Raw genomic sequence first — 11,918 nt, 5'->3', positions numbered from 1 at the left:
GGGGAAGAACAAACTGGGGAGGAGGGTAGAGAGAATGGTGCAGCAATGAAGGAATGAAAACCCAAAATCCCTGTAAATGTTCATGAAAACTAATAAAATTTAATAATAAAAAAAAAAGAGTCTCCTACTGCCTGTGTTCGGGAAAGAAGCAAACACTCACCCTCCATATATTGACTAAGACTCTTGCTGCCCTCTTTCATCAGTGACAAGACTGGACACAGACTCTGAGTTCCCACTACTCGCTCATAAATGACTGAATGAACTGCTTATTCCCTGATTAATCACAAAGTGCTTGTTCACCAAATTTTGTTTAGACACCTCTCCTTCTCCCAAATCTTCAAACTTAAGTTCACCTCTAGCCTGAGTCAGCATCACAGGGAAACAGAAGGACTGCTGTGGAGGATTCGGTCTCGTTGGGATGCCACGTGTGCAGCAAAGAACAGCTTCACAGGGTTAAAGGGCTCTTGACCTCTCAGAAGAAGCCTCTCTGGTTTTTTCTTCCAGCGAGCCTCTGGGTGTGTTTGAACCACCGACCTTTCAGATAGTAATTGAGGACTCACTTGTCTGCCCCATTCAGGGACTCAGAGCCAACATATTCTGTTGCCAGGTGCCATTGAGTCGGAACCCACTCACAGCTGACCCTTCAGTGGGTTTCAGAAGTTGTACTGAAAGGGAAATTTTTTAAAAAATAATGTCCCCAAACCCAAGTATTGTAAGAACCCATACCTTTGATCTGTATTGTAAGAACTTATACCTTTGATCTGTATTGTAAGAACTTATACCTTTGATCCTAGCTGACCACAAACTGAAGAAAAAAAAATTACTGGCAAAAACCATATTTTAACTAACGTCAGCAGCAGGTAACTGACCTAAAATTGAACTTCTCCTTTTCCAAAGAGCCAATGAGCTAATTCCACGCCAAAGAACCCCTAGACCTAGTATAAATTCCCTTGCTTTTTGGGGCTCGGGGTCGACTTCCCTGTCTCCTGTGTGAGATACAAGTCATTCTGAAGCTTCGTCAATAAAAGTCTCTTGTGATTACAGCAAGTGGACCTGGTGAGTTGCTCAGGGTCGCGGCCGGTCTGGGAAAAGCCCTAGTTTAGGGTCTTTCAGTTGGCAGTGGAACTCCTTACCCACTAGGCACAAGAGCGCCCCAAGTCAACATCTTACCTCTCTTTCCAAGCTCTTCCGGGAGAATGGGCTGGCCTTAGCAATCCACGAGCAGCTCTGTGGGAGAAAGATGGGAAGTCTCCTCCCATGTGATTTTATAGTCTCTGAAACCCAATGGAGAGTCAGCTCTGAGTTAGTTTCAATTGGATGGTAATGAGGCAAGTTGAGTAAAAGCAAAACATTCAGATTTACTGTCAAATGACTATTATCTGCTTCCCCTACATTCCCATAGCTGTTGTTGGCCCCGCCCTCCCCGTTCTTGTTTATCTTTGATCTCCATAAGATAAAATGGTGTTTTCCCTGATGCTTTGAGGCAGTGGGAGATCCTTTCCCAGCAGAGCATCTGGTGGATTTAAACTGTGCACCTCTGGGATTGCAGTGCAGCTTCTTGCCACTAGGCCACCAGAGCTCCCCACAGTGGGAGATCTTATCTCTCTAGTGTAGTCATCCCTCCTTCCCCTGAGGGAAACAATAATCCCCTTCCTCCTCCTGTTAGCTTCTCACCAAAGCTTCTTTCTGTCAAGTCTAGCTTGGTTTTTACTCTACAGATGGAAAAATAACAGCATGAACTCATGTCCCCAGAAACATCACAAAGTTCCTCCCTGAGGTCCTGGCAAACACTGCCCAGCAGGATGGTCTTTTTAGGAATGTGCCAGGTGTGGTCTGCCAGCAGGGAGCAGTCACTGCAAAGCTGTGGGCAAAGGTCACCAGGTTCTCTTGGGCTAAATTAGGGTTAGTTTTTCCGCAGACATATATGGGCAGAAACACTGGCTAGAGACTCATGTGTCCAAAATAAATATGGTCCCAAGATTCAAGTTCTGGAAAGACAGTGACAAATGGCTGGTGTGGCCAGATTTAACGGATGATGTATGAGTTTTTGCAGTTGCACACAAAAGCCCAGTTTTGGCTAAGCCAGATATGACTTTGTTGCACGAATAAGCAGGATTCAGGGCCGTGTTTCCTAATCATGTTTCTCTGGAGGCCACATTTGCAGCGTACTTTGTGTTGCAGACTTAAATGCCAACTGCATTGGAGAAAAGCTTGCTGTCAGGTTAATTCTAATTCAGCAGCCCTGCCAGATAGAGTAGGACTGCAGGGTAGGGTTTCCAAGGCTATTATCTTTATTGGCACTGGCTGCCACAGCTTTCTCCAAATAAGCCGGTTGGTAGGTTCAAACCACCTCCTCTTTGGTTAGCAGTGGAGCTCTTTAACTACGGAATTCCCCAGGGCTCTTTTGTTACAAGATGCCTGGGTTCAATTCCCTGCCACTGTGGCTCCTACACAGCCACGCCCCATCTGCCAGTGGAGGCTGTGTGCTGCTATGATGGTGAGTGGGTTTCAGTAAAACTTCTAAATGAAAATGGACTGGTGGTCTACTTTTGAAAATCAGGCAGTAAAAACCCACAATCAGTGCACAAACGTCGGGGGAAGGCGTGGGACTGGCAGTTGTTTTGTTGCATGGTGACTGGGGCCACCATGAGTTGGGAGCAGCTCAATGGCTGCTTATAACAGCCACATCCCAGCATTTGACAGCCATGTAGTTTGAATGGATTCAGGGATATCTGGAAAAGAGGATTCAGGTCCCCACATGCCTCTGGCAAGGTGTTGGATCCATTATAATCACAGTCTAAAACCTCTCTGCTTCCTATTGCTTCACTGGGGTAAAATACAGATTCTCCTTTAGATAGCATGCTACTGGGACAGGACATAAAAGAAGGAAGAGTTGTTTCAACCTTTAAAGTCAGTGATTTAGGAAAATGTCTGGTTCCTAAATGATACATCCTCGCCCCTCACTAACACCAAACTCTCTAAGCAAATATTTTGCTTAGAGACTTTCACAAAGGATAGACTGGGGAACTAAGAATAAACTTAAGATAAGTCTATACAAATTTAAATGAGTTAAATTAGCAAAACTAACTATGACAAAAAGATATGTTTCCCTTTATACTCTATCAGAAATGAACTTTATCCTTGTGCACATCAAAAGACTTTCCCAAAAGAGTGAAAAGAGAGCTTACAGACTGGACAAACCCCCTGTATTTGGCAATGACATCTCTGTCAAGGGACTAATTTCTAAAATTTATAGAAAACTTCAACTCTTTGAGATGACTTCGATTCGACAGCAAGCAACAATAACATTTGTCTTTTAATTGTCAAAGAGTTAAAAGACAAATGTTATTGTTGCTTGCTGTCGAATCGAAGTCATCTCATAGAGACTCTATAAACAAAAGACTAATGCCTTTCCGTAGCTATTACTATTTCTCCAAGTTCATAGAGCTTCCAGAGGCATGTGGTTTAGGAAGTGGATGGTCAGAGGATATGAAAAGAAACTACCAAAGAAGACATTCAGAATGACAAACAACACATGAAGAAATGCTTGTGACCTTTAGCTACTAGAGATGTAAAATAGCAATGAGATCTTACCCCAACCCAGCACTAATAGCAAAGTTGAATAGAACAGAAAACGAAAAATGCTGGCGAAGGTGTGAGAGACTGAAACTCTTATACACTGCTGACTGGTGAGAATATGAAGCTACAGAAAGAAGTTTGGCACATCAAGGTTCTTTGTAGCATTATTTGCAAGAGCAAGGAGATGAAAACAATTGATAAAGAAAATATGGTATATACACACAATGGAGTACCAGGCAACATGAAGGGATAATGAAGAATTTGAGAAATACTACATAACATGTAGAAATCTAGATGACTCAATTTCTAAAATTTATGAAACGAGTAAAATAAGTCAGTCACAAAAAAATAAAAATAAATGTTGCATGAGTCCATCACTGTGTTATAAGGGTGCTCTGACCACACAGCCTGGGCTCTATGAGGAGAACTGTGGCATCAGGATTGGTGGAAGGTCTATCAACAATCTCCGTTATGTGGATGACACAACCCTGCTTGCTGAAACTGAGGAGGACCTCATGCACTTGCTGCGCAGGGTCAGGGACTGCAGCCTTCAGTATGGACTGAAGCTCAGTGTCAAGAAGACAAAGATTCTCGCCACTGGACCAATTGGCAGCATCAGGATGGATGACGAAGAGATTGAGATTGTTCACAGCTTCAGTTTGCTCGGCTCCACAGTCAACACTCTTGGCACCAGCAGTCAGGAAATCAAAAAGCGTATCGCGATGGGAAAGTCTGCTGTTAGGGACCTCTCTAAGGTACTCAGGAGCAACAGTGTCTCTCTGGAGACTAAGGTGCACCTGATACAGGCCATGGTCTTTGCAATCGCTTGTTATGCATCAGAGAGTTGGACAATGACTAGGGAGGACAGAAGGAGAGTGGATGCTTTTGAGCTGTGGTGCTGGAGAAGGGTACTGAATGTACCCTGGACTGCCAGGAAAACAAACAGATTTATCTTGGAGAGGATTAAACCAAGCTACTCCTTGGAGGCAAAGATTCGCCCCACACACTTTGGACATGTTGCCAGGAGGGACGGGTCCTTGGAGAGGGACATCATGCTTGGGAGGGTTGAGGGACAACGCAGGAGGGGAAGACCCTCTATGAGATGGATTGATTCGGTGACTGGTGACTGGGGTAATAGAGATGGGTGTGTCAGAGGTGGTGCGGTTGGTGCAGGAAAGAGCAGGGTTTAGGGCTGTTGTGCATAGGGTCGCTATGAGTCGGAAACGACTCGACGGCACATAACAACAACAACAACAACAACAACTCAAAGGCTGTGCCTCTCTGGAGGTTCGAATCCACCATCAGCTCCTCAGGAGAAAGACGGACAAGCTCCTCCAGTGGCCTTGAAACACCACTGCAGGGTTTCTACTCCACCCCAGTGAGTTAGAGAATGCTTATATTATAATAATTGTGATAGTTCACTATTTTAAAAACTCATATTTCTCAATTCACTTGGTTGTGGTTGGACATCTTGGCTGTTTCCATGTTCTTGCGATGGTGAATAATGCTACTATGAACCTTGGTGTACAAGTCTTCGTTTGTGACTCAGTTCTCATTTTCTTGAGGTATATCCCAAGCAGTGGAATAGCTGGGTCATATGGAATTTTTTTGTTCAGCTTTTTGAAGAAGTGTTAAACTGCCTTCCAGATAGTTGTACCATTTTACAATCCCACCAACAACATTATAAGAGTTCCTATCTCGCCACATCCTCTCCAACATTTCTTATTTGCTGTCCTGTTAAACTTTGTCACTTTTACTGGAGTGAGATGGTATCTCATTGTGGTTTTGATTTGTATCTCTCTTATCGCCAGTTATTTTGAGCATTTCTTCATGTGTCTGTTGATATGGGACATTCACATAATGGAATGCTATGCAGCACACAGAAGCAACAATTTTATAAATCACTACCTAACTTGGGAGGGACTGGAGAGCTTTACGCTGAGTGAACTGACTCAGTCCCATAAGGGCAAATACTGTATAAAATCATTATTGTAGAATGAGTATGAAGATCCAAGGGAGGCGGGAATAGAGGGGTGAGGATGGGTTGGGGAGGGGGTTGTGTAATCAGAGTCACACAATTTTAGGGAGAGGGGCAGTAAAGTAAATTGGAAAGATCTGGTGTGAAAAAAAATGTACTCGAACTTTGTAAATAAACCAGTAGTGTGTGTGTGTGTGTGTGTGTGTGTGTGTGTGTGTATAATAAAAAGAGGGGAAAAAAACCACCCCAAACTCATATTCACACTAGTATAAAGACCTAAAGAAAGGTTTACACACAAAAAGAAAACATTCTTGGATGATTACCAGGGATGGAAAGTATGTGAGAGTGGAAATTAAAATCAGTAAACAGATAATGGATGCATAGTAATATGAGTGAAGGGAAAGGGAGAAGGGGAGAAATGAACTTTAACTAGGGATTTGTTGAATACTTAGTGCTGTGGGTTGAATTATGCCCTGAGGGAAGCCGAATATCAAATTTAGTAATAGTAGACCAAATGCTGTATTGGGAAATGAGGGAGGCTTAATACAAGCTGAAGGTCACCATGCGGCACTGAGGCTGTTCCCTAGGAGTCAACATTGTTCTTAGTTTGTGTCAAATGAATCCCTCCCTCTTGAGATTAGCATAAAGAGGAATTTGGCCTTATCTGTAAAAGACTTCACCATTATCCTTTGGTTTTGTTTTGTACTTCCTTGTGATTTTACTTTGTTTACATTCCTTATGATTCTAAATAAATACTCAGAGAAGCATGGCTTGGGGCCTTCAGTCATGGGAACTGTTGGCCCCCTATTTTTCACACTCTCTGATCTATATCGTTCCTGGTAGTCTGTCTCATTATTAATAATTATAAAATTATTTATTCTTTGGGACCCTCGGTCTGCAACAATGTCCCTTCCAAAATATGTATCTGAGGAGGTGATTCCGTTTGGGAACAGAGGTTTTCTTTTGTTACGCTAATGAGGTCGTGCCTGTGGAGGGTAGAGTCTAAACCTAATCTTCCCTGAGACACAGCAGGGAAAAGAGGGAGGGGGTGAAAAGTAGGAAGAGCAGAACAGAGACACTCACAGGAGGAGTCCTTTATAAAGCGACACATCTGTAAGCCCAAGAAGGAATGATGGCAAAGGAGAAGGTCAGAGAAAATGAGACAAGAGGTAGATTGACACAATAATCACAACAATGGACTCAAACCTGTCAACAGTACTCTTCTACAAGATCAGAAGACAGCATGTTGTTGTTGTTATGTGCCCTCGAGTCATTTGCGACTCATAGCGACCCTATGTACAACAGCCCTAAACCCTGCTCTATACTGTGCCAATCACATTGCCTCTGACACACCCATCCCGATTACCCCAGTCACTGAATCAATCCACCTCATAGAGCGTCTTCCCCTCCTGCGCTGTCCCTCCACTCTACCCAGCATGATGTCCCTCTCTAAAGACCTGTCTCTCCTTACAATATGTCCAAAGTATGTCAGACGAAGCCCCAGAATCCTTGCCTCCAAGGAGCAGCCTGGTTTAACCGTCTCTAGGTTGAATCTGTTTGTTTTCTTGGCAGTCCATAGGACCAGGCAATGTTTAGTTCTGCTGTGCACAGAAAGTCACCGGGAGTCAGAGCTGATTTGATGGCCACTGACAACAGTATTGGGGAGTGAGTGCTGGTGGCTTAGTGGTAAGGAGTTGTACTGCCAACACCAAGGAATGCGGCTTGAATCCACCAGCTGCTTCATAGCATAAAAATGGGCATTCTTCTGAGCAATTTGCTGTTCCTAGGTGTCAAATATGACTCACAGCGACCCTATGAACAGCAGATCTGAACCTGTCCCATTCTGTGCCTCATCATTTCTGACCTACTTAGCCCATTGTAGCAGTCACTGTGTCAATCCATGCGGTTTAGAGTGTCAACTATGAGTTATTTCCAACTTGAGAGCATATAACAACAAGTACAACAACAATAATATGTACGGCCAGATGCTGAAATAGATAAAGGGTCTTCCTTTAGAATCTGTCCTGACTTCTGATCAGGGAGCAATTTCTGTTCTCTCAGACCACTGTTTGTGGTATTCCTGTTATTCTAAGACCCTATGTTTCTTAGTAATGGATCTCTAAAAATCTTAGGCTGTGTGGGGATGTGTTTTTAAGCACATCTTCTGTCATAAATATAAAAGAATGATTAGAAAGTGATCAAGACATGCCTTAGGAAAAGCATGTCAGGTTCACTCAGAATGAGACAGACTGTGGGGGTTTTGACCGTAAGTTTTCTTCATTAGTTTTCAAACTTGTTGTAACTTTCCTGTAATTATTTTTCAGACTTGGAGGCTTCTATGCATTAAATTAATGAAAATTTTTGTGTTTGTTTTTTCTGCTAAATGTCCCATTTATTCTGCGGGCAAGGTGCTGAAATGCTTGGACACAGAGTTTGGAGGCTGGGAAATGATTCCTGTGAAGTTGCTATTTCCCAACAGCCCAGTGCAGAGACAGCAGCGTGGGCCTCCCCGCACAGTAAGCAGGCATTTTGGTCTAAAGGTAACACAATGAGACTAGATTGCATCTGTGCCATTTCTCTAACTCATTCATTCATTGCTCTAATCTTTAAGAACCTGTGGGGCTTTCTCTGATCAGCCGCCTTCTTGCCATTCAGGGCTTCAACAAGAACAAGAGCAAACTTGAAGCTGGTTCCAAGACCTTGACTCGTAAGGATAAGGCCATCCTTTTACACACGGTTCTCTGTGTAGCTGTAACGATTTCCATTCTTCATTTTGTCTTTAGCAAGTGGGTGTGTTGTGACTTTGCTTCCAAAGCCTATTGCATGAGACAGCAGAGCTGTAAGACCTGCACAGATGACAGCAGTGAGTCCTTTCCTCCGCTCCTGTTCCTTCAGAGTTTCTTTCACGGCGGCAGACTCAGATACATTCTGGGCACCCAGATTACCTCCTGGCAGGACTACCACGTCTTATTTTGCAACTCCAGCGTCTCGGCTACACTGCACTGCGTCTTTTCCACCCAGACCTGCAATGGTGACTTCTTTCCAGCTCATCTCATGACATCCACAGGAATGATGATCTCCATTTCCTCTGCACCCTTAGCCAGGATGTCCAGAGCTCTTTTTGAAGCCATTTTAGATTATGTTGTGGTTGTTGTTGTTATGTGCCGTCTAGCCGCCTGCGACTCATAGCGACCCTATGTACAACAGCCCTAAACTCTGCCCTATCCTGTGCCAATCTCACCATCTCTGACACACCTGCCCCCATTATTACCCCAGTCACTGAATCAATCCATCTTATCAAGGGTCTTCCTCTTCTGCGCTGTCCCTCCACCCTCCCAAGCATGACGTCCTTCTCCAAGGACTGGTCACTCCTTGCAACATGTCCAAAGTATGTCAGATGAAGCTTCAGAATCCTTGCCTCCAAGGAGCAGCCTGGCTTCACCCTCTCCAGGAAAAACCTGTTCGTTTTCCTAGCAGTCCATGGTATATTCAATACTTTTCTCCAACACCACAGCTAAAAGGTATCAATTCTCCTTCTATCATCCCTAGTCATCATCCAACTCTCCGATGCATAGCAAGTGATTGCAAAGACCATGGCCTGCATCAGGGGCACCTTAGTCTCCAGACTGACATCCTCGCACTTCAGTACTTTAGAGAGGTCTCTAACTGCAGACTTTCCCATTGCAATACCTCTTTTAATTTCTTGGCTGCTGGTGCCAAGAGGGTTTGTTGACTGTGGATCCAAGCAAACCAAAACGGTGAACAATCTCAATCTAACCATCCATCATGATCCTGCCAATTGGCTCAGTGGCAAGAGTCTTTGTTTTCTTGATATTGAGTCTCAATCCATACCGAAGACGGCAATGCCTGACCTTTCACAGCAAGTGCTTCAGGTCCTCTTCAGTTTCAGTAAGCAGGGTTGTGTCATCTGCATAAAGCAGGTTGTTGATGAGTCTTCCTCCAACCCTGATGCCACATTTCTCCTCATAGAGCCCAGCCTCCCGGATAATCTGTTCTGCATAAAGATCGAAAAGGTATGGAGACAGGACACGTCCTTGGCATACGCCCATCCCAATTTTGAACCATGCAGTGTTTCCTTGCTCTGTTCTGATGACTGCCTCCTGGTCCAAGTATATTGGTTTCACATTAGCACAATCAAGTGTTCTGGGATTCCTATTCTTCTTAGAGTTAGCCACAGTTTTTTATGATCCACACAGTCAAATGCCTTTGCATAATCAATGAAACAAAGATAGACATTCTTCTGGTACTCCTTGCTTGTCAAGGGCAGGGACAAAACTAAAACTACTGGCTATATCTACATTTGGGAAAGATATTTCATCTGCATTGTTCTGTAAAATGCTTGTCTATCAGATACTTTTCTAAATCTGAGCATTCAGATTAAGATAGACTAGGAAGAAGGATCGGCTACCCACTTCAGAAATAGCAGGACTTTGAAAACCCTATGCACAACAGAACACACTTAGACTAGCAGATAGGGCAATAGACGTGGAACTTTCAAGTATGGAAATAGTAAGGAGGAGGAACAGTTGTAAGCAGACACTAGTAGGTGAAACATGGAATGTGAGAACTATGAATGTGGGAAAGTTGGATATTGTTAAGGAAGAAATGGAACGCATAAATATCGACATACTAGGTATTGGCGAGATGAGATGGACTGGCATGGGAACATTTTGAATCAGATGATCATATGGTCTATTATGCTGGAGATGAAAATGTGAGAAAAAATGGGGTTGCTTTCATAATTAAAAAAGTAATTTCTAGATGTGTCTTGAAATACAATATTTTGAGTGACAGGATAACATCCATACGCATACAAGGAAGTCCAGTGAATACCACTATCATTCAGATATATGCACCAACAACCAGAGCCAAAGAAGAGGAAATAGATGATGTCTACCAACTTTTGTAGTCAGAGATTGATTGATTTTAGGTTATAGATCTTTTAAACGACTTTAATATAAAATTCAGTTTCCCCAAAATGACCTTTTGCTGTACTCCTCACATCTCTCCTATAGACATGGTGCCATGGCCCACTCGCAACAATTATGCAACCAGGAGGAAATAACCGGAACTGGCCTCTTGTGAAAACTTTCTATGATAACCCCACACAGTGCAGAGGAAAGGCCATCTTTCCATGAGTGGCGTAGAAGCTATGCTTGTACGAGTAACTTAGCACTATCATGGTGGAGTTAGTGCTTGCCGTCGGTTGCTATGCAGGGAAAACCCACTGCCATTGTGTCAGTTGTGATCCTGGGAACATTATGGGAGCCCCAGTGGTGCAGTGGTTAAGCTCTCAGCTGCGAACCACAAGGTCTGAACCCACAATCTGCTCACTGGGAGAAAGAGTTGGCAGTTGTTTGAGAAGCTTACAGACTTGGATGCCCTGTGGGACGATTCCACTCTGTCCTGCAGGGTCATTGTGAGTCAGAATTGACTTGACTGCAGTGGATTTTGTGTGTGGGTGCAGAGAACAGAAAGGAGCTCTGGTGGTTCAGTCTGCAGAGAGTTGAGTTCCTAACACAAAGGCCATACCTCTCTGGGTGTTCAAGACCATCAGTGGTTACTTGAGAGAAAAACAGGCCATCTTCTCTCGAGAGGTTCACAGCCTTTGAGACAGTGAGAGCAGAACAGCTCCATAGGGAAGCAGACTGCCCTGCAGTGTGGCCTTTTCCTGTGACAATGGGTGGATTTGAACTGCCAATCTTTTACATAGTGGGGGAAGAGAAAATATTTGTGGTAACCAAGGACCCTTTCCCTCTCAGGAACCAATGTGAAATATTTTGTTGCAAATAATATGGAAATTTCAACTTGTAGCTTAAGTTACCCCCCACCCCTTCTCTTCCAGATGTGTAAAGTAAAACCTACTTTTTCATAGCAAAAATTGGTTTTGGGGAAAAAGGCTAGGTTAGTAAAAATGAAATCAAGTTGCATGGTTAAATGATTACAGAGGCCACTTTTACCTTAACGAGATTGAACCATCTCTCGATTTAATGAAAACGAGAGACTTAAGTTACCACACTCATAAAACTTCCAAACCCGGGAGGCATTATCTGTCCAATATCAACTCACCATATTTCATTAGAACTCATTAAAAATGCAGTAGATTGACGTTTTACAATGGCATGATTGAATTTCATTCAGTAAAACACATTGATGCCTTCTGACTAGTTCCTTTATTTTAATTTTTTTTTTTTTCTGACTACACAGCTGTGCAGGTTTGCTGGGGCTTTTTTGTTGTTATTTTTCATTTTTTTTTTTTAGTTGGGATACATTTATTTGGATGAGAAAGAGGGCCAAGGGCCAGAAGCTTAAGGCTGGCTTAAGTCTCAGACCCGGGACC

General features: G+C 43.4%; 1 pseudogene; it reads right to left on the bottom strand.

Annotated features, from left to right (window-relative positions):
- Window positions 1-8,156: 8,156 nt before the first annotated feature.
- On the bottom strand, window positions 8,157-8,688 carry LOC102877243 (annotated as a pseudogene).
- Window positions 8,689-11,918: the final 3,230 nt, after the last annotated feature.

This window comes from Elephantulus edwardii, unplaced genomic scaffold, assembly GCF_000299155.1.
Source record: "Elephantulus edwardii isolate Elephantulus edwardi_28Jun2011 unplaced genomic scaffold, EleEdw1.0 scaffold00051, whole genome shotgun sequence".
Classification (NCBI taxonomy): Eukaryota; Metazoa; Chordata; class Mammalia; order Macroscelidea; family Macroscelididae; genus Elephantulus; species Elephantulus edwardii.
The sequence above is the reverse complement of the archived record's forward strand: the minus strand, read 5'-3'. Positions and strand labels throughout refer to the sequence as shown.